Genomic DNA, 22,998 nt, shown 5'->3' on the forward strand with positions numbered 1-22,998 from the left:
GAGAAGAAGGAAGAAAAGACAGCGGATGAAGCTGCGGAGGCCCCTTCAGGATTCGCTTCACTACTTTGGCGGGGAAGTGGTGGGGGGCGTCATTGCGGTAAGTGGTCGGCGGGGCCGAGTGTCCCTCAGGTGGAAGGAGCTGGAAGTTTCTGTGGGGCTGCTGCCCGAGTGTTGTCCCCACAGTCGGGCTTCCTCCCTCTCTCTCTCTCTTTCCCCTCCCTCTGTGTGTGTTTCCATTCATGAGGATTGGACTCCGTAACGTCGGGCTACAAATGCCACGTATACTTAACAGGCTTATCTGTCCTAGTGTCACTCGGGCAGAGGGAATCGCCGGCAAAGCCCCCAGTGCACGGATCCCGCAAACAGGCAGCTCAACCTGCAAGAGTGGACACCGCCAGAGCCTTTCACCGTACTGTCATTTATTTATTCATGTTATCCCCTCCCCTTCCAAAATTATAGACTGTAGTTGTAGTGCGTGTGTACCTCTCGGCAGGGCTAGTTGTAAAGGTCCTTCTCGACAGTCTGCTTCTTTGGAATTGCTTTGTGCCACAACATATTTTCTTTCTAGTTGGATGTGTTGCCTTTCTCCCTCCCCCCGCTCTGAATAAGCCTTGTTTATCGCGCTTTTCATTCCAGAGGTGGCCGTAGTTACAGTAAGCACTTTAAAAAAAAGGTTTTATATAGTAATGTATTTGAAGACTTGAGAGATTACGTAACGTTTTTGGTGGATAAAGCTGGTTTGAATGCACTAAAACGCTGATGGTGACATACAGCAACAGTACAGTATATAAACTAAGAAGAATGTTTTGGCAATCTGAAGGGAAATTTTAAACTTTTGAAAAGAATGAAATATGTATAGTAATGACTGAATTTTGGCTGTCTTTTGAAGAAACACCATTTTTTAATAATCAGCTAAAGTCTAGAGCAATTGAGGTACAGTATGTTGGCAAAGGGGAAACATGTTTTTGTTTTCTGATAAGTTTGCTGGTTCTTCAGAAGTTGTAAGCTATATATCTTTTTTTAGATATTGTTCTATATACAACAAGTAAAATTACAAGTTACATGAAGAGTTGATCTGTTTAATATTCCCTCTGGATTACCAAAAAATCTTAGGTTATTTTAGTAGTGACCCCAGACTCCACTCTTGCTGCATTAGCTATAGTAGTTAGATTCAGGTGAGACAACAAATGGTAAAGACTTACCATTGGGACCAATTATATTTAAAAGTGATGATTAATATCCATTCTTTTGGCTTGCCTTTTTTTTGTTTAAACTGTGAGTGTTGATGACATGTAGATTGGAAAAATAGATTAAAAGGTATGGTGGTAGATAAGCAGTGGCTAGCATTTAAAGAAATATTTCATAATTCTCAACAAAAATACATTCCATTGAGAAGCAAAAACCTCCACTGGAAAAGTGATCCAACTGTGGCTAACTAAAGAAGTTAAGGATAGCATTAGATTGAAAGAAGAAGCTTATAATGTTGTAAAGAATAATAGTAAGCCTGAGGATTGGGAGAGTTTCAGAAACCAGCAAAAGTTGACCAAAAAATTGATAAAAAGGGAAAAAATAGAATATGAGCAAAAACTAGCAAGAAATATAAAAGCAGATTGTAAGGGTTTCTACAAGTATGTAAAAAGGAAAAGAGCAGCAAAAGTAAACGTTGGTCCCTTAGAGGCTGAGACAGGAGAAATTATGGGGAATAAGGAAATGGCAGAAATGTTAAACAAATATTTTGTATCTGCACAGTAGAAGAGACAAAATGCATACCAAAAATGGTGGGGAACCAAGGGTCTAATGAGGGTGAGGAACTTAACATAATTAATATAAGTAGAGAAAAAGTACTAGAGAATCTAATGGAACTAAAAGCTGATAAATCCCATGGACCTGATGGCCTACATCCTAGGGTTCTAAAAGAGGTGGCTGAAGAGATAGTGGATGCATTGGTTGTGATCTTCCAAAATTCCCTAGATTCTGGAATGGTCTCAGCGGATTGGAAGTTTGCAAATATAACGCCGCTATTCAAGAAAGGAGTGAGAGAAAAAACGGGGAACTACAGGCCAGTTAGCCTGACATCAGTCGTCGGGAAAATGCTGGAATCCATTGTTAAGGAAGTGGTATCAAGTCACTTGGAAAATCATAATGTGATTAGGCAGAGTCAACATGGTTTTATGAAAGGGAAATTGTGTTTGACAAATTGATTAGAGTTTTTGGAGGATGTAACTAGCAGGGTAGATAAAGGGGAACCAGTGGATGTAGTATATTTGGATTTCCAAAAGACATTCAATAAGGTGCCACATAAAAGGTTATTACACAAGATTAGGGCTCATGGGGTTGGGGGTAATCTAGTAGCATGGATAGAGGATTGGTTAATGGACAGAAAACAAAGAGTAGGGATAAACTGATCTTTTTCAGGTTGGCAGGCTGTAACTAATGGGGTGCCGCAAGGATCAGTGTTGGGGCCTCAGCTATTTGCAATCTATATTAATGACCTAGATGAAGGGACCGAGTGTACTGTATCCAAGTTTGCTGATGATACAAAGCTAGGTGGGACAGTAAGCTGTGAGGAGAACACAATTTGCATGGGCATATAGATAGACTAAGTGAGTAGGCAGTAAGGTGGCAGATGGAATATAATGTAGGGAAATGTGAGGTTATTCACTTTGGTAGGAAGAATAGAAAAACAGAATATTTTTTAAATGGTGAGAAACTTTCAAATGTTGGTGTTCAGAGAGATTTAGGTGTCCTTGTGCAAGAAACACAGAAAGCTAGTATGCAGGTACAGCAAGCAATAAGGAAGGCAAATGGCATGTTGGCCTTTATTGTAAGGGGGTTGGAGTATAAAAGTAAGGAAGTCTTGCTACAATTGTACAGGGCCTTGGTGAGACCACACCTGGAGTACTGTGCACAGTTTTGGTCTCCTTATCTAAGGAAGGATATACTTGCCTTGGAGGTGGTGCAACAAAGGTTCACTAGATTGATTCCTGGGATGAGAGGGCTGTCCTATGATGAGGGATTGTGTAGAATGGGCCTGTACTCTCTGGAGTTTAGAAGAGTGAGAGGTGATCTCATTGAAACATACAAGATTCTGAAGGGGATTGACAGGGTAGATGCTGAGAGGTTGTTTCCCCTGGCTGGAGTGTCTAGAACTAAGGGGCATAGTCTCAGGATAAGGGGTAGGCCATTTAAGACTGAGATGAGGAAGAATTTCTTCACTCGGAGGGTTGTGAATCTTTGGAATTCTCTGCCTCAGAGGGCTGTGAATGCTGAGTCTTTGAGTATATTCCAGGCTGAGATACTGTAGATAGATTTTTGGACTCTAGGGGAATCAAGGGATATGGAGATCGCGTGGGAAAGTGGAGTTGAAGTCAATGATCAGCCATGATTATCTTGAATGGCGGAGCAGGCTCAAGGGGCCGTATGGCCTACTCCTGCTCTTACTACTTACGTTCTGTGTTCTTATGTACTGCATATTGCCAAATGGGCTCCTTATGTGCAATATCATTCTATGATTAGAGGAGTCACAGAGGCTGTCTGGGAGCTAATTCTATACTTGTAGAGATAGTCATAAACCCAGGATGATTCACAAGCAAATGTTTGTTAATTCAGCTCCTGGGCTCAATTACTCTTCCAAGTCAGTATACTTGGTGATGCTGTCAGAACTCATTTAAACAAAAATATTTTGAAATCAACAGAACAGAACAAAGTTTGTAGTTCTTTATAATTGGATATTTATTTTCCTTTAAGCAATGCCCTATAATTAAATATCTTATATTTCAGGCATATGCTATCTTTATCCGCCGATGCAGTTTTACATTTTAAGCAGCTGCTTGATATTTCAGCTGCGGGGTATGTTGTCACATATCTCAAATAAATCCTCTTGCTCTTTAATAACAATATAACATCTTTACTATTAAAAACACCCTAAGGCACTTCATGGCTAGGTGTATGGAAATCAGGCCTTGAGCTGGGAATGGAGAGACTAGGAGGGTTGACTGAAAACTTGCTCGAAGTAATGGGCCTTGAATAATTATTTTAAAGGAGGAGCGGCAGAGGTGTTTAGGGGACCTGTTTAGAGGTGAAGAATGCTATCCTATTTTAACTATAGATGAGTCAGCCATGACTGCGTGGGGAATGGTTCAGGTGAAGATGCATTATCTGTTGCACAAAATTATGCAAATAGTTCTCAAACTTTTCATTTCAACTTTTTTCTTTGTAAATTTTGACCTCCAACCCCTCACCCCCAATGGCATTGACCCCTTGATTTGATGCTTGTTTTGTATGCTTTGGTCGCCTTTCAGCACCTCGCCCGAGTGGCCATTCTTCACCTGTGAGCCTGGACTCTGAATGTTAAGCCATTCAACTGCAAGGAGCTTCTCAGCCAAGCTCAATCCTCCCTTCCCCTGACATCCCTGCATATGTACTTTCAGCAGCGAGTTCTGTACAGTGACAAGGAGCTGGAACCCTGGCGGATTTTCCTTTCTCTAACCTAGGGGAGCTAATTGTAGCACCTCAGCCACTGCCCTGGCTCAGTAGAAACTTGGCACACACTGGGGAATGTATCTGGGATGTTCCTGGGCTGTATGGCTCAACTATTCATGCGTTTAACCAACAAAGTCATTGTTTTCCCCCACCCAGCCTGAGTCTTGAGTATTAATTTGCTTTTGATCTCAACTTGGCAACACATGGTAACACAAGTAACGGAAAATATACATACCGACCAGCATTGTGAGTGAGATTTGTTAAACAATGCTGCATCAGTCCTGCCAGCAGTTTCTTCCAAACCTAGGAGCGCTACAGCATAAGGGTGTGGCATGCCTTCATGTATGCAGTGGTACAGTTCCAAGTGTCAGAGGTAATTTGAGCACTAGTGTGTTTAGCCAATTTCACCTGGCCATAAATGCTAAAATTGCTGTCACAAGTCTAGGCCTAAGGGGTTTCAGATTTGAGTAAGTAGCTTAATGTCCAGGCAGGTCATGATGCCATTGTATAAATGTGCCAGCTTCAGTACAACAGCTGTAGTCATCCACCACTGGGTTGTGACCAGCAGTGGTAAAGGAACATAGATTTGAAATCTGTCCAAGTTATACCACAAATTTGTTCTTACCAAATTTATGCTGATGAGATGATTTTGCCAAACCTGTACCACAGCAACTGTGCATGTTGTCACACTTCAGGCTGGTTCAGTTATTGTGTTGAGGTTTGACCATGAGGTCTTTTGCTGTCCATTATTATCTTGATATGCTATAGATATTGAATGCTGGTTCAGTATTAATCTATGCAAGTGATTGCTCTTCCTGCTGTCTTCAATATTGCTTTAGGTTCTTGGTGCAACCTTTGTCTCGCTGCAAACTCACTTTGTAGTTTGGTCTGCTTACCTAAGGAAAGATATACTTGCCTTAGAGGGAGTGCAATGAAGGTTCACTAGATTGATTCCTGGGATGAGGGGATTGTCCCATGAAGAGAGATTGAGTAGACTAGGCCTATATTCACTAGAGCTTAGAAAATGAGAGGTGATCGCATTGAATATTATAACATTCTTAAGGGGCTTGACAGGGTGAACGCGGGGAGGATGTTTCCCCTGGCTGGGGAGTCTAGAACCAGGGGTCACAGTCTCAGAATAAGGGGTCGACAATTTAGGACTGAGATGAGGAGAAATTTCTTCACTGAGTGCTGTGAATATTTGAATTCTCTACCCCAGAGGGCTGTGGATGCTCAGTCATCATTGAGTATATTCAAGACAGAGATTGATAGATTTTTGGACACTAGGGGAATCGGGGATATGGGGATAGTGCGGGAAAGTGGAGTTGAGGTAGAAGATCAGCCATAATCTTATTGAATAGGGCTCGAAGGGCCAAGTGGCCTACTCCTGATTCTTGTTCTACCCCTTCTGAGTGGTTTTGCTCCTGTTTGGGACTCACAGGCACCCTTCTTGTGTTTACTGCATGCCTGCAAGTGCTCGGTCTTCACTTGTGTTGATACTTTGCTGTCCTCTGTGGGACTTATCTGTCCATAACTTCTGGTAGAACCTTTGGTTTCCTCTCTCTGGGGACCTTTTTAATGCTACCAGGTCTCGACACTGCAGAAGTTCTGTGTTAAACTGTAACTTTCGTGTTGGTGCTTTCCACTTTGAGCTGATGCTACAGTTGTAGTGTAAATCTGAAACCAGGGCCTATCCTGACTCTTGAGGAAAACCAATGCGAAACTCCCTGGAGGAGAGAAACTCAAACTGCTTCCAGTTGACACCTCATGGAGTATAAACCCAGCGTGTTAGCAAGCCAGGTGCAAAGCATGCCCGGGGGCCTCTTGATTCTCTTGGACACTTTTTACACCTAACTGTAATTAATTTAAATAGTTAGGTGGTGCAGATACAGCCACTTGCTGTTCAAATATTTAAAATGTAGTTGCTGGGAGAGGAGCTCTGTGTATGCATAATTCAAATTTGACCCAGGCAGCGCAAACAGGATGCAGTGTAAATGTACCCTTATACTTCATGCTTTCCAGGTTTGGTGTTCTCTTGGCACCTTTCTAGTGTTTTCTTGACTGTGAATGGCTAAAATTGCAAAGCTCTGTTGCTGGTGCAGGTTTAAACCTATTTATGATGTGTCATTTTAGCTCAGTTGGTCATAACTGACTCAGAGTCAGAAGATTGTGGGTTCAAGCCTCATTCAAGGCCTTGTGCATATAATCTAGGCTGATGACACAACTCTCCTTCAGTGCAGTTCAAGGGGCGTGCTGCATTGTCAGAGTGCTGTCTTTTAGATGAGACATTGAGCTGAGGCTTGTCCATCTCTTCAGGTGGACTTTCGACCAGGGTGTTATTTTGGGGTCCTGACCAGCATTTGTCTCTCAACCAAAACCACTAAAATAATTAACTAGTTATTTATTTTATTGGTGTTTGGAGGACCTTACTGTGCACAAATTACCTGCTACCTTGCCTACATAACAGTAACTATAATCTTTTTTTTAAAAATGATTAATTGTTTGTGCAGCCCTCTGAAATGCTATGAGTACACGAAAAGCTCTGTATAAATGCAAATGATTGTTTTTGTATCAGTGCAAATTCATTCTTCGATCTCCGATCCACATTTGCGTCATGAGACTCCATGCCAAATTGTAGCACCTTGCAATTTCAGCCCTTGCATCTCGTCCTCACCTATTTAGTGCTAGTCTAATCCCACTTGATTGGCACCCCATCCACCACCTTAAACATTCACTCCCTCCACCACCGGCGTACTGTGACTGCAGTGTGTACCCTCTATAATATGCACTGCAGCAACTCGCCAAGGCTTCTTCGGCAGCACCACCCAAACCCGCGACCTCTTCCACCTAGAAGGACAAGGGCAGCAGGCGCATGGGAACACCACCACCTCCAAGTCACACACTATCCTGACTTGGAAATATATTGCCGATCCTTCCAAATCGCTGGGTAAAAATCCTGGAACTCTCTACCTAACAGCACTGTGGAAGTACCTTCACCACACGGACTGCAGCGGTTCAAGAAGGCGGCTCACCACCACCTTCTCGAGGACAATAAATACTGGCCTTGCTAGCGACGCCCACATCCCATAAACGAATTTAAAAAAAATCATTCTTGCTACCTCTGCTTGTCAAGGATGCTGCATTACCATGCTCTCTTTGAATTCTGGATCTAAGCTACCTTTTTCAGGAACTAATTTACCAAACAACTGAGCTCCTTCTACCCACCAATTGTCTGACTGCCTTTCCAGAAAACGGTACAAGAAGACAAAATGTTATGATGACTAGGAGTCTTAAAAAAGGTTACTTGTGAGTATTGTCGAAGGCAATAGTGAGGTGGAGCCAAACACAATTTTGATCTTGGGATTAGCTGGCTAGAAATATTATAGGGGATCTGAAAATGTTGGGCAGATTCTTCACATATGATGACTGATCATTTTCTGTATCCATTAATTTTAGTGTAGGAACAATAAAGCAAAGAATTAATATCTACAAGGGCCCTGGATCAGATGAGGTATATACAGGATTCTTAATGGAAATAAAGAGATGGGGAAGGCTTTATTGGATCGTTTTGAAAAATTCCATAAACATCGGTGGTAACTGAGGGATAGGGGATGGCAAATATACTGGTACTCAAACAGGAGTGAGATGCAAACCTGGGAATTTTTGAGCAGGTCATCTCACAACTGAAATGGGGAAATGCTTGAAAACATTGCTTGCAATAATATCTAAAGAGCAGGGAGGCTAAAAAAGTTGTCTCCATAGATTTAATAATGGTCACAAATTTTTAACAATAGCAAATCCTTGAGAAGGCTAAAGTATTGAAGGGGGGGGGGGAAGCAGATAGCCAATGGTTATAGTTTAGTTCCGTTTTTCAGAAGGCATTTGATAAAGTTCCACATGTGAAACTGTAATGAAGATGAAGGCTCTGATAATTTAGCTGGATTTGTAAGGCACTTACCAATAGAGTTTCTGCTATTAATACATTACAGTATTTAAGTAACATTATAAAGCTGTTGATGTCACCTGGCCACATAGCTTAATATCAAGTAAAAGGGAGATAAGCAGCCCTGTAAAGACATGTGGATCAATTAAGCAGAGGTGATAAGGAATGGCAGGATTCTAATGTGGATCAATGTAAGTTGATGCATATTGGAGCAGGATACAAAATGTATACAGAATGAAGTATGTCCATTAATAAAAGCGGGGAAAGAAAAGGATTTGGATGTGATTAATGATTACCCACTGAGTTTCCAGTCACAATCTAGGATGCATCTTGAGGACATTGATTATAAGTCAAAAGTTCTTCTATAAATTACTACTGAGGCTAACATTTGGGCTATTTTGTTCAGGTTTGGGCATCCTACCTTAAAAAAAAAAGAATGTTAATTGGAATGTATTCAGAGATAAGAAGCAAGGAGTTAGTGTGGTAAACCACTGTTATTGTTGTTCACCGTTGTTGTTATTGCACACTGTTGTATCTATGCATGCCTCAGCTGGCTCCGCCCCTGGCTCCACCCACATGCCCAGGTATAAAGGTGACTGCTCTGCAGCCCCCTGCCTTCTTGGAAACCAGTCAACCACGAGAGGCATGCTCTGTTCTTTGTTAATAAAAGCCTTTTAGTTACTCTCCGTCTTTTATGAGTAATTGATAGCGCATCAATTTTATTAACAAAAACAAAATGTCGGCACCAAACGCTGAGCAGCAGGCGCTGCAGCAAAGGATGGCACCAAACGCTGAGCAGCAGGCGCTGCTGCATGCCCTCAGACCAACATGCCTGGACCTAGACCCTCAAGAGGCGGGTTCGTCTACCAAGTTCGCACAATGGCTGCGTTGCTTCGAAGCTTACCTGGAAGCCTCAGCCGTGACATGAGATGGAAACAAACTAAAAATCCTGGCCTCCAAGGTGGGCCGGCCACCAAGTATACACGCTCATCCAGGACGCGACTACCTACGCGGCGGCTATCGATCTGCTGAAAGGACAATACACACGCCCGGTAAATACGGTTTATGCCAGACACCTCCTGAGATCCCGCAAACAGCAGTCCGGGGAATCGGTGGAGGCATTCCTACGGGCACTACAGATACTCGGCCGAGCCTGCGATTGTAAAGAGGTATCGGCCGCGACACACACGGAGGGACTTATCCGAGATGCTTTCGTTGCGGGCCTCAAGTCCGACTACTCCCGGCAGAGACTGCTGGAGAAGGGCGAAATCGACCTGAAGAAGGCAGTGTCCCTCTCGCTAGACGCGGCCCACCGGAATATGGACGCATTCTCCCCTAACCGCTCCGCACCGTGGACGCTGCAACCTTGGGTCATGGGACCGCCACCCCCGGCACCAACTGCTGCAGCGATGTCCAAGGGCCTGAAATGTTACTTTTGTGGCCAGGCAAAACACCCCAGAGCACGCTGCCCAGCGAAAAACGCTACCTGCTCTGGCTGCGGGAAGAAAGGACACTACGTCAGCGCCTGCAAAGGTAAAACCGCTAACGCCAGCAGCACCGCGTGTGAACCGTGGGGGCAGCCATCTTGTCCGCCATCTTGGACGCTGCCAACTCCAATCGCGGGTGACCCGGACTCGACCACCGCCTCGTCTGACGACCACAGCGACTCGCTCGACCATACGCTGGCCTCCGTGACGCTGGACCAATCTCTCCCTCACCAACTGTCCAGGTCCATGATGGACATCACGGTAAACGGCCGCGCCACTACCTGCCTTTTCGACAGCGGGAGCACCGAGAGCTTTATCCACCCCGACACGGTGCGCAGTTACTCTCTCCAGGTCCTGCCAACGCGCCATCGGATCTCTGGCTTCCAAATCCCATTCAGCAGACGTCGGTGGCTACTGTGCAGTGACCCTTTCAGTAAGGGGCACAGAATACAAAAATTTTAAACTTCTTGTCCTGCCCCATCTCTGCGCTGCCGTTCTACTGGGGTTGGATTTTCAGTGCCACCTTAAAAGCGTCACATTAGCGTACGGCGGACCCCCCCCCCCCACTCACAGTCTGCAGCCAGCAGCTTTTAAATCGCCCGCCGCGCACCATTTGCAGCCTCTCCACGCTTAAAGTCTCCCCCCCCCCCCCCCCCCCCCCCCTTCGCTAACCTCACCCGCGACTGTAAGCCCATCGCTACCAAAAGCAGGTGGTACAGTGCCGGGGATAGGAGCTTCATTAAATCCGAAGTAGCAAGACTCCTGAAGGAAGGGATTATTGAGGGTAGCACTAGCCCATGGCGAGCACAAGTGGTGGTAGTGAAGACTGGCGAAAAACAGCGCCTAGTTATTGACTACAGCCAGACGATCAATCGCTACACCCAGTTAGATGCATACCCACTCCCCCACATATCTGACATGGTCAATCAGATAGCACAATACCGGGTGTTCTCGACGATTGATCTGAAGTCGGCATACCACCAGCTCCCCATCAGGGCTGAGGACCACCAGTACACAGCTTTTGAAGCTGACGGTCGTCTCTACCACTTCCTCCGAGTCCCCTTCGGCGTCACCAACGGGGTTTCGGTCTTCCAAAGGGCGATGGACCGAATGGTTGACCAGAACACGCTGCAGGCCACCTTCCCCTATCTGGACAACGTCACCATCTGCGGCCACGACCAGCAGGACCATGACGTTAACCTAGAGAAATTCCTCCGTACGGCCCAGCGGCTGAATCTAACATACAACAAGGACAAATGTATGTTTCGCACCACGCGCCTCGCCATTCTTGGCTGCGTAGTGGAGAACGGAGTCATCGGCCCCGACCCCGACAGAATGTGCCCCCTTATGGCGCTCCCCCTCCCCCACTGCCAAAAAGCACTGAAGAGATGCCTAGGGTTTTTCTCTTACTATGCTCAGTGGGTGCCCAACTATGCGGACAAAGCCAGACCCCTCATCAAGTCCACCTCCTTCCCCCTGACAGCAGAGGCATGTGTAGCCTTCACTCTCATAAAAAGAGATATTGCGAAGGCCACAATGCACGCAGTGGATGAGTCCATCCCTTTCCAAGTGGAGAGCGACGCATCCGACTTCGCCCTAGCTGCAACCCTTAACCAGGCGGGGAGACCATTGGCCTTTTTCTCAAGGACCCTCCAGGGCCCCGAGATTCGACACTCCTCTGTCGAAAAGGAGGCCCAGGCCATTGTGGAAGCAGTGCGACATTGGAGGCATTACCTGGCCGGAAAACGATTTACCCTGCTCACGGACCAGCGTTCAGTAGCTTTCATGTTTAACAATAAGCAGAGGGGCAAAATCAAGAACGACAAGATCTTGAGGTGGAGAATTGAACTCTCCACCTACAATTACGATATCTTGTACCGGCCCGGGAAACTCAAATGAGCCCCCAGATGCCCTATCACGTGGTACATGCGCCAACGCGCAGGTTGATAGACTGCAGACCCTCCACAATGACCTCTGCCACCCAGGGGTCACCAGGTTCTTCCATTTCATCAAATCCCGTAACCTGCCCTACTCCATCGAGGAGGTCAGGACCATGACCAGGAACTGCCAAATCTGTGCCGAGTGCAAACCGCATTTTTATAGGCCAGACAGAGCAAGCCTGATCAAGGCCACTCGCCCCTTCGAGCGCCTGAGCGTCGATTTTAAAGGGCCCCTCCCCTCCTCTGACCGCAACGTGTACTTCCTCAACATAATTGATGAGTACTCCCGTTTCCCGCTTGCCATCCCTTGCCCAGACATGACCAGTACCACGGTCATTAAATGTCTGAATGACCTTTTCGCCTTGTTCAGCTTCCCTAGCTATATCCATAGCGACCGGGGCTCATCCTTTATGAGCGACGAACTCCGTCAGTACCTGCTCACGAGAGGTATTGCTACAAGCAGAACCACCAGCTACAACCCCCGGGGGAACGGCCAGGTGGAAAGAGAGAACGCGACGGTTTGGAAGGCCGTCCTCTTAAACTTAAAATCTAAGGGCCTTCCGACCTCTCGCTGGCAGGAGGTCCTCCCTGCGGCGCTCCACTCCATTTGGTCACTGCTTTGTACGGCCACCAATGCCACCCCCCATGAAAAAATGTTCACTTTCCCCAGGAAGTCCACATCGGGGACCTCGCTACCGACATGGCTGACGTCTCCAGGACCCGTCCTACTGCGGAAGCACGTGAGGTCCCATAAAACGGACCTCCTGGTCGAGAGGGTGAGCCTCCTCCACGCCAACCCCCAGTATGCTTACGTGGCGTACCCGGATGGACGGGAGGACACAGTCTCCATACGAGACCTCGCACCTTCGGGTGCCCCTGAAACACTACCATTGCCATCCACCACTACCCACAACCCAACCCCTGTAGACGGCATGCCGCAGCCCCAGGACCCGTCATTGACCACCCAACCACTCAATGAGACGCCAGATTCAACGTTGGATGCTGCACCATCACCGCCGCCACCACGACGATCAGGACGGCATACAAGGCCACCTGATAGACTTACTTACACGAACCTTTAGTACATTTCACCCCGCCGGACTCAATTTTAAACAAGGGGTGAATGTGGTAAACCACTGTTATTGTTGTTCACCACTTGTTGTTGCACACTGTTGTATCTATGCATGCCTCAGCTGGCTCCGCCCCTGGCTCCACCCACATGCCCAGGTATAAAGGTGACTGCTCTGCAGCCCCCTGCCTTCTTGGAAACCAGTCAACCACGAGAGGCATGCTCTGTTCTTTGTTAATAAAAGCCTTTTAGTTACTCTCCTAACTCTCTGTCTTTTATGAGTAATTGATAGCGCATCAGTTAGTACTCATAATGAGGCAAGGTTCACAGCTGAACTTTTTTTCATTGGAGAGAGAGAATATGAAGGGAACAGGTCTTAAAATGTTGAGCTGCAGTACATAGATGGTATAGAAGTTGACAAGCTATTTCACCTGGTCTATGATTGCAGAACCTGTTTAATTTAAAGGACAGATATTTACAGGCTAGCAAACTGAGTCAGAATTTTCCCCCCAATACACTTGTATATAAGAAAATAAATTTAGGTTACTCTTTGGGAGCTGATTTGAATGCAGGTAATATATGTATAGGCATTGTGGGGAACAAGACTCTAAAAGAGCCATAATAGAGGTGGTGCATGCATGTATTTAAATCAAAGGACCAAATTTCCTGCGTTCCAGCAAGCCATTTGACTGATGGAGTAACTCCCGGAATGTAGGAAGTTTGAACCCACTGTTTGCAGGAGTGATGCAACGGGGGACTGTGCCTGTCTTTAGAGACTTGAATTTGAAGTCCTTGCAATAGTTAGGGTTTAGAGAAAGTTGAGCACCAGTAACTGCAGCATCCTGAGTAGTACAGTCAACTAGTGGATTCCGGGCTTATACTATTACAAAAGCAAAATACTGCAGATGCTGGAAATCTGAAATAAAAACAGAAAATGCTGGAAATATTCAGCAGGTCAGGCAGCATCTGTGGAGAGAGAAACAGAGTTAACGTTTCAGGTCGATGACCTTTTGTCAGAACTGGAAAACACTTGTGTCCCTATGATTTCAGTTTATATCCAGTTTCTTGCCAGTTGGAGAACTGGTTTATAAAGCTATTGACCAAAAGCTGTGTTCCAAAGTTTCTCTAGAATCACATTCAGCTTATGCAGTAGCATTTTCCCACACTTTGTTTCAAGAAACCAAACATTATAAACAAATTGATTATAATTTGAAACCGGATATCTGGCAAACATTTAGCAATTAGCAGTTCAGGTATAAACAATTTTAAGTGGAACATTTTCAACATTTCTTTAACAAGAGATATGTTGTACACTGATAAACTACTGTACAAATAGCTACAATTAGGTTAACACACTTCTAGTTTGAGTTGGATATGGTGTGGAGGAAGTACAGCTGGATAGTGGCTTTTTTGTTTTTTATATTATAACACAAGCATTTCTCCTTTTAAAATGAGTTTTGAAGAATTATTAGCTTGTGTTTTGTTGAATGTTTTTAAATATTGAAAGTTTATATCGGGAGGGTTTTGACCTGGGATTGAGATGAATTGATGCGTATTTTTTTTTTAAATGTTAAAACTGCAAACTGGACCAATACTTTGCCAGATCATATTGCTGAGCTTGCAGTGGTTTCTTTAATGCAGACGTGTTGTACTGAACATCAGTTTTCTAACTTAACTTTGCTCTATAGCTCATTTAGAAAATGCAGCTAAATTCTGATGCAAATGGAATTTTTAGTGGCAACTATTGTTGACCCTTGTTATATTCACGAGTCATGATTTTTTGGGGGGATTTTTTTTGTTTGGGACATTGAGGAAAGTTGTCACATTATGCATGAGTATCTACAGTATATGGCACAGACTCCCAGCAAAGCAGCTGATGCTGTGTCCATTAACTTCTTCAGGAATAGACCTGGATAACACACACAGAAATCCCACAGTGCAGATAGAGGTCATTTCGGCCCATCGAGCCTGCACCGACACATATCCCACCCGATCCCCGTAACCCCTACACCAACACATATCCCACCCTATCCCCATAACCCCACGTATTTAATCCCCCTAACACTAAGGGTCAATTTATCATAGCCAATCATCCTAACCCGCACATCTTTGGACTGTGGGAGGAAACCCACGCAAACACGGGGAGAATGTGCAAACTCCACACAGACAGTCACCCGAGGCCGGATTCGAACCCGGGTCCTTGGCGCTGTGAGGCAACAGTGCTAACCATTATGCTGGTTTGGAATGGGATTGAATGCCATAAAAGATGTGTTTACATTAATGCACATTTAAGTTGCATGTTCGGAGACTGATGTGTATGTGTCGGCTCTCTACATTTGCACTGCTAAATGTGTGTTTCTTATCCTAGTGGCAGAATTGCAGATCGAGAAAAAAGCAGTTTACAATCCTTCCACAGCTTTAGCAATGCAAATGTGAGAGAGCAGACGGACGAACAACCCGTCTCTGCAATCTATCCTAAACAAATGGCAATGTAAAAATGCCTAAAGGCAGGTGTGGAGCGAGATAATCAAATACTTCATGGAATGTGATAGTTCCAGTGCTATTTCAGGGCTGAATGACTTCATTGTGTTCCTAGATTCCTTATGGTCTAAGATTTCTAATTCTAGCACAAACCATTTTTCTACAAAAGTGCATAAGAAAATATAGAATGAAAGAGTCTTCATACTTTTGGCAACTAATGTTCATTTAGCATGGACTCTACCTATGTTAATCTATTGAAGAAGCTATCTAGCCACAGGTTTTGCAAACCATGACTGCATTCATGGGCTGAGCAGCACAGTGAATAACCTAATGATAATTTGACTTTCTGCTGCTCCAGATGCTATTTTAAGCTGCTTAAGGAATCTTTCTCTACCAAGAAGGTCCCAGGTTCAATCCGTGATTTATGTTGAGTTAACTTATTTCTGGTTGGAATGATGGTAAGGATGTACAGTTGGCCTCTGCTTCCCTCAGCTTTGCAGGAGTTGTTCATCCGGTGTTTCCATTCCCGATTACCATCCAGTGACTTTTGCTAAACAAAAAGTGCATGTGTGCATGCTGGATGTGGGCTGGATCAGGCTCATTTGTGATGCCTCCAACACAGTAATTGACAGCAAGTACTCCTGGCTTGCATTTTGTCCAGGTCAGACTGTAGAACAGAGTGATTAATTTGGGAGACATGCACTAGAATTAAATGCAGTAAATACCATTCTTATTTGACAGAAATGGTACAGGAACTTACTAATATTACACCTGTTATATTTTTAGTTAACAGATCCGGTCAGAATTCCCATTGCTTTTATTTCTGTGACTGCACTTCAGTGCACTCTATTGTACTCGAATGATTTACAGAGGCCTCTTGTAAAATTTATCTCACTCAGACAGATCACACAATGGTAGTTGTGCTAAATGGAAAATGTAATATTGATGCACTTCTGAGCTTGGGCTGAGGCACATTGTTGGCAGAGGAGAGGGAGTTTTACTCCACACTTAACTGCTATATTTGACCGAGGAATGCTTGATGCTGACATGGGTGCCTAGACTAGCAAATGTTCTATCCAACACTAACATCCCGTATCTTAAGCACAACAAATTCATAAAAGTATTTGTGCTATCAGTGTTTAGTTAAGCTTCCCATCCTGAATTTATATTGAGGCTTGCTATGAGTCATTTTGTATACCAGGAGGTAGGAAATTGTTTAAACTGCTTGTCTGATGTATCTACTTGCTTTTAATACAGATGTTTTGTATTGGCCACTTCTACTACAGGTAGACTATCCTTTATCCGCACTTCCGAAAACCTCTAAAAACCGAAAGTTTTTTCGTGGAGGGTAAGTCGTGCGCACGACATGACCCGAGTGGCGCCAAACATGACAGGAGTGGTCCGGGAGCTCTGCCTTTCCCTGTGAGCAGGGCAGAGGGTCACAGAGTTCCCTCCTGGGTAGGAGATTGCAGGCCGGGCTGGGCAGTGTGAAGGCGGTACCGGGAGAGTGAACCCAACAATACAGCGGCCCGTCCGATAGTCTTTTCTTCCCCCCACGCCACCCCCCCCGACCTGATTTGCGGGCCAGCTTAGTGTAGGAGTCAGCCGATATCCGGCTTTCCCACAACTGGCGGTGGCAGTCGAGCTCCAGACCCCTGCTAAGTCAAGGAATTCAGATACGGAGCAGGGGGAGCCGGAAACCTCGATCTAACGGCAGAAATCAGCAGCCGTTTTGTTAGGTATTTTTCTTCCTCTAGCATTTTTTTAAACAGTCAGGCTGTGGAAAGAGTCTCTGTAGCTTAGCAACAGCTTCAGAGACGCTTCCAAGGCAGGGCCCGAGTGTTTACAAGCTGTTGCTAAGCAACAGTGTTTGTTGTCAGATACGGAGATGAAAACCTTCTGAAATCCGAAAAATTCCGAAAACCAAAACCCAGCTGGTCCCAAGGTTTTCGGATAAAGGATAGTCTACCTGCAGTTTGATCCTAGTTTCCTAAATCAGATTCCGACAAGATGAAGGAGGAGTTTTTGCTTCAAAATGAAATTGGGGTAAATTACTCTCCACTTGGTCATACTAAGCCAGTTCCTGTGAGCTTGTGAATTTGCATCAAATATGAACGTCTAGCACAACAACAACTTGGATTTATATTTATATTGCAACTTTAACATAGAAAAGGTGCCCCAAGCTGTCTCACAGGGGTGCAAGAAAAGAAATTGGATGCCTAGCCAAGGAAGCATGGTCAAATAGGTGGGTTTCAGAACGGTCTTAAAGGAGGAGAGGCGGAGGGGATTCCAGAGTGTGGGGACTAGACAGCTGATGGCACGGCAGCTAGAAGTGGAGCGGAGGTAGGGAATGCACACGAGGCTAGAGTCAGAAGAATGGAGTGGGGGGGGGGGGGTTGCGAGGGAGGAGGTTACAGAGGTATGAAGGGGTGAGGCCATGAAGGAATTTCAACATAAGGATGAGAATTTTAAATTTGAGGCATTGGGGAACTGGGAGCCGATGTAGATCAGCAAGGATAGTAGACAAGCAGGACTTAGTGTGGGATACGATATGGGCAGCAGAGTTTTGGATGGGCTGATGTTTACAGATGGGTAAAGCTGAATATCCTCAGCTTGTAAGCTGGTTATTGATGATGTTGAGAAACAGCATGTAAATGACAAACCGGAGAAAACCAAGGACAGAACCTTGAAGTATGCTGGTATAATTCTGTGAGGATGGGAGGAGAAGCCATTGCAGGAAATGTGCTGGTTATGTTGGGATAGGTAGAAGTGGAACCATGAAAGGCTAGTAGCACAGAGGTGGATCCCAAAGGAGAGGCGATGGAGGATATTGGCCACAGAGAGTTGAGGACAAGGAGGGATAATGTACCTCGGTTGTGGCCTGCAGTAAAAGGATACCAAAGCACCAATCTGTCAAATTTGCAATTACACACTGAATGCTATTTAAAAAAAATCGTTTCATACGTGAAGTTTAAAAGAAAAAAAACTGAATACATACAAAAATCATTTTAAACTATCAAAAACGTAGCATAAAAAGCTCAAGTTAGAATGAAACATTTTCTTAGATCTGATTAAACCTTTAATTAAAAGGATTTCTGTTTTCATATTTTCCAGTCAAGGTGCAATATACCACTCGAAACACTTCACCAGCACAGCTTTTTGGTTGATGCACCTTCTAGCACAAGGCTCTGTATAAATAATAGAATATTAGGGTATTTAAGTTGTTATTGGTTTGGCAGGGTTGGCTGTTTTAAAAAGCAACACAGGTTTTTGACATTACACCTATACACTGAACGCAACATGCATCACAGACATATAATGTGCATGTGAGAAACTCGAGGGTGGTGGAGAGACAAGGGATTTAAGGTGGGCAATTCCAAAATGTGGGGCCTAGGTGCTGAAGGCATTGCCAACTGTGTGGCCATGCACCTTAGTGGGAACATTGGTCGAGGGTGGTTTTTTTTTGTTGAGGATGGGGTTTGGTGTTACTTTTTTTGAAAGGGAAGGGGGGACAGTGCCTGAAAAGAGGCAACCATTTACAAAATAACAACAGAAATTGCTGGAAAAACTTAGCAGGTCAGGCAACATCCGTGGAGAGAAATTTGAGTTGACGTTTCGGGTCGAAACCCTTCTTCAAAACTGGAAAGAAAAGAAAATAGATCGAAGGCAGGGCTGCGATCGAACAAAAGAAGTAAAAGAGACAATAAAAGGTATTCGAAACCAGACGAGATGGTAATAGGCCAGTGGAGACAAAAGACAGCTGAGATTAGGTGTGAAGTGTGCTGGCAGGATAGGAGACAGCTGCCAGGTGGGGGAGAGAAACAAAAGGAAAGTTGGGGGGGGGGGGGGAAAGGGAGACCCAAAACAAAGGGGTGGAAAAAATTATAAGTAAAAAAGTAATAGGGGCTGAGGTTATGATCTGAAATTGTTGAACTTGATATTTAGTCTGGAAGGCTGCAAAGTGACATTTACAATGTCAGCTAGCTTGGGGACCAGGGAGGGAATTTTGGTGATTGGGAGTGGGGTCAAGGGAGCAGAAGCTGGGGCTATGGACAAGTATAATTGTAATGTGAAAATTGAAGGTCTCCAAGTACATCACATCAGCAACTACAGGCGCCTTTTCCCTGCAACTGCACTTGTCTCTGGAGCTTCTGCTCAGCCGTGGCGTCTCTTGTCTCTTCACCATGATGCTATTCCATCAACACGCTTGCTGCCTCTGCCCAGTCTATGACCTTACTAACACCTGCCCTGATATTTTTATTATTTGTTCTCGGGATGTGGGTAAGGCTGCATTTATTACATGTCCCTAGTTTTCTTGAGAAGGTGGTGGACTACCTTCTGTATTGATCTTTTTTGTACACTTGAGGGGTTTGCTAGGTTATTTCAAAAGGCCAGACTAGGTAGGGATGGCAGCTTCTTTCTCCGAAGGATATTCATGAGTCGTTTAAGGTTTTGCAACAAAACAACTGCTTTCCCGGTCATTATTTTTCTGTTGCTACCCCATACATTACAAGATTTATTGAATTCAGTTTCACAACATGGTATGGTTGGCTTTGATTTCAACTTCTGGGTTGCTAGTGCAATTCCATAACCACAACACCACTATACCATGGTTCACTATTTCATATTAGGCTGTCCATTTATGCCTGATTTCTCTTCTAACATGAGCTGTGCTTTGGCTATTGCTGAGTTATTTTGCAGTGAAAGTTCCATAGATTTTCTACCATGCTCTCCTGTCCTATTGAAAACTGTGCTATTTGACTAAATTGTTCAGGCTAAAAGATGTACAACACATAATTTTCAATATAATGCTTGATTTATGTGCTACTTTAAATTGTTTCCAAAACCAAATAGTGTTTGAAATCCTTTCAAGTTCTTTTCAGAAAGTTTAATTGAACCTTTGGAAATTGTAATCTGGGTGCTGCTTTGCTTCACGGTGTCCCTTCTCACCTCTGCAGCATGAAGATGCGTGGTTGAAATGGGGGAGCTGAGACTGATTTCCACCCCCCCCCACCTATATCATTCCTCTGGATGATATGCCAACATACCAGATCAAAGGACTGCTTTCTCATTGGAAAGGCATTTATGTTAATAAGTTTTTCAATTTAAATTGGAGAGTAATAAGAGCAGATTTCAAGCTATTGGAGTGGACTTTGTTTTTGATACCTGACTTGCACATCAACTAGCGTGGCTTCAGTATGAGATTATAAGCTTGCTTTGCATTAATATTGTAAGACCGCAAGTTAATTTGCAAGAGTAGGTGACCAACAACACCGGGGAATTGGCTGGACACCTTCCCTTGAAACCAGTAGCTATTGCAAGATAGATTTGTGTGTTGTCTCATCTTTTCCCTCCCCCTTCCACGTACCCCCACACAGACAAATTACAAATTGCTATTTTCAGAAATGGCTGATAGTGTCATTTTAAATTTGCAATATATTGGCTTGTCTAAAATATCATAAAAAATGGAAATGTTCTAGTTTGAAGAGTGAGAGCGCTCTTCCGTTTAATGTGATCTGTACATATGGGGGTCCGTTTCCCTATCTATGCAGACAGCACCCAGCTTTAATTCTCCGCCACCACCCTCAACTCCAAGATTGTGTCTCTCTGTCTGACATCAAGTTTTGCTGGGGGTGAATAAAACTTCTTCTAATTAAAGAGCAGAAGCTCTATCCTCACCCTCTATTCCATTCTCTGCTCAGGCTGAACCCAACAGTTCTGCTCTGTCCTGCATTCACCTTCGAACCCAACATCCAGCCCACTGCCTTGACTGTGTATTGCCATTTCCATCTCCATCTCGCCTCACTGCTACTATCATTCTCATCCATGCCTTTGTAACATCCAGGCTCAACTTTCCCACCACCCTCCTAGCTAACCTCCCAAATTCCATCTTGCACAAACTCCAGTTCACCCAGAGCTTTGTCTGCATCCTATCCTGCACTAAATTCTGTTTATCCATTAGCCCAGTTCATCATTTTTGCAAATCACTTAATGTCCTCGTTCTAGCCCTGCATTCTAGCTCAGATCTCTACTTTTCGGAATCTGGACTACTACACTCCAGTCATTTTGGTCCTGCAACCTGGAATTTTGTTCCTAAACTCCTCCATTTCCCTAACTTCACAATTCACTCAGTGTCTGATCGCCGCTCTGTGAAACATTTTGTGACGCTTTACCAGATTAAAGGCAGTATAGAAGTGTAAATTGGCATCAACTACATCATTTCTCTTGAAAACAAATGATTTCAAATTTAATTTTACTTTTTGGCAATTTTTTTTAACGTTTTTCCTCTTTTATGGCTGCAAAAGGCCATTGTTGTCTGTCTTGATGACTGCTGTCTTAATGCACTTTGCAACTTATATATGTAATCCCCAGAATACTTCTCTGTTGCAGTGCAACTAAACTTAATTCTTACTCTGCACATAAATTGGCACCATTCAAACGAACCCACTATGACCACTTGTTTTCAGTGGATCATATTAGTGTTCTATTGCAACAGTCTTGTATATGTGGAAGCTGTTTGCATTTTGCTGGCTTACTTTCTCTGAATGTTTTATCTTTTTGAGTTCGGCATACAGCAGGTCTGTGATGTGAATTACTGGAAACTATGGCGGATTCTGGTTTAATCTTCTGTTGGCTGTTCCTCTACCCGCCCTCTGGTTAAAGAAGAACTGCTGTACCAGATGGTGGAGATTTGTGCTTAAAGCAAAAGGCCAAAAAAATTGAATGTGATGCAGTTTATGTTTTTGTCCTTTATGATTGATCCGAATGACAGACCCTTGGTTTTCTTTAATGCAGATGTTTGGCTGCTTGATTGTCTATCTGCTTTTTCTGTTGTGCAAGTTGTATCCAGTAAATGCTACACATCAGGCAGGATGGCAGTTTCATACACACTGCACTTCTTTCTCTTGCTGTTGTTCAAGAGCAGTCATATTACACTTAGAAATACAACATTTTAATGTTGGGGTTACAGTGTGAGCATACGTCATAATTTTGCAGCTCCCCATTAAAAGAAGTCTTTAAAAAAAACTAGTGCGCCAGTTTTTTTTGTGTTCTTTTATTGTACGCTGCATGATTCTGTAATTGACCCACAGTTTGCGCGTTCGAGGTAGATGACGGGTCCTGTAATTTGATGATGTGCTTGAGTTAATGGTAAAATATTAAATGTGTTCAAAAATAAAAGGCTTCCATGATGCTAGAATAAACTGGCCACATAAGTTATGAAATTCGTGACCCTTCAGTAAATTTGATCACAGTTCCAAAATCTTCAGAATGAATGGCTGAGGGATATAATTGTTTATTTTAGCTCCTACTTTTTTTTAATTCATTCACGGGACAGGGGCATCGCTGGCAAGGCCAGTGTTTATTGCCCATCCTTATATGGAGCAAATGTAATTAAAGGGCACAGATGTTTTAAGGTCAAGCTGCTTTCATGATAGATGAGAAATTAAGCCAGAAATGTAAACCTGGCATTTTTTTAATATGCTTTGGAGAACAACTAAAAATTATTTGACATACTTTTAAACAGAGATTATGAATTTATGCCTCCAATAAGAGCTCAAAGGCATATCCATAAAACTAAAGATAACATTGAGTACA

General features: G+C 44.0%; 1 protein-coding gene across 2 annotated transcripts in view; it reads left to right on the forward strand.

The window, feature by feature from the left end:
* The window catches only part of LOC147124979 (fibronectin type-III domain-containing protein 3A-like), a 175,398-nt gene continuing 152,400 nt past the window's right edge, over positions 1-22,998 (forward strand). The window contains exon 1 of one of the 2 annotated variants that reach the window (XM_085995568.1): positions 1-97. The gene's annotated coding sequence lies outside the window, so the exon portion shown is untranslated. Of the gene's footprint in view, positions 98-222; positions 410-22,998 lie in introns of those variants that run through there. The other variant, XM_085995578.1, reaches the window with a different exon arrangement.

Source organism: Somniosus microcephalus, chromosome 1 (assembly GCF_052327205.1).
Source record: "Somniosus microcephalus isolate GS21.2 chromosome 1, FLI_Smic_1.0, whole genome shotgun sequence".
In the NCBI taxonomy this organism is placed as follows: domain Eukaryota; kingdom Metazoa; phylum Chordata; class Chondrichthyes; order Squaliformes; family Somniosidae; genus Somniosus; species Somniosus microcephalus.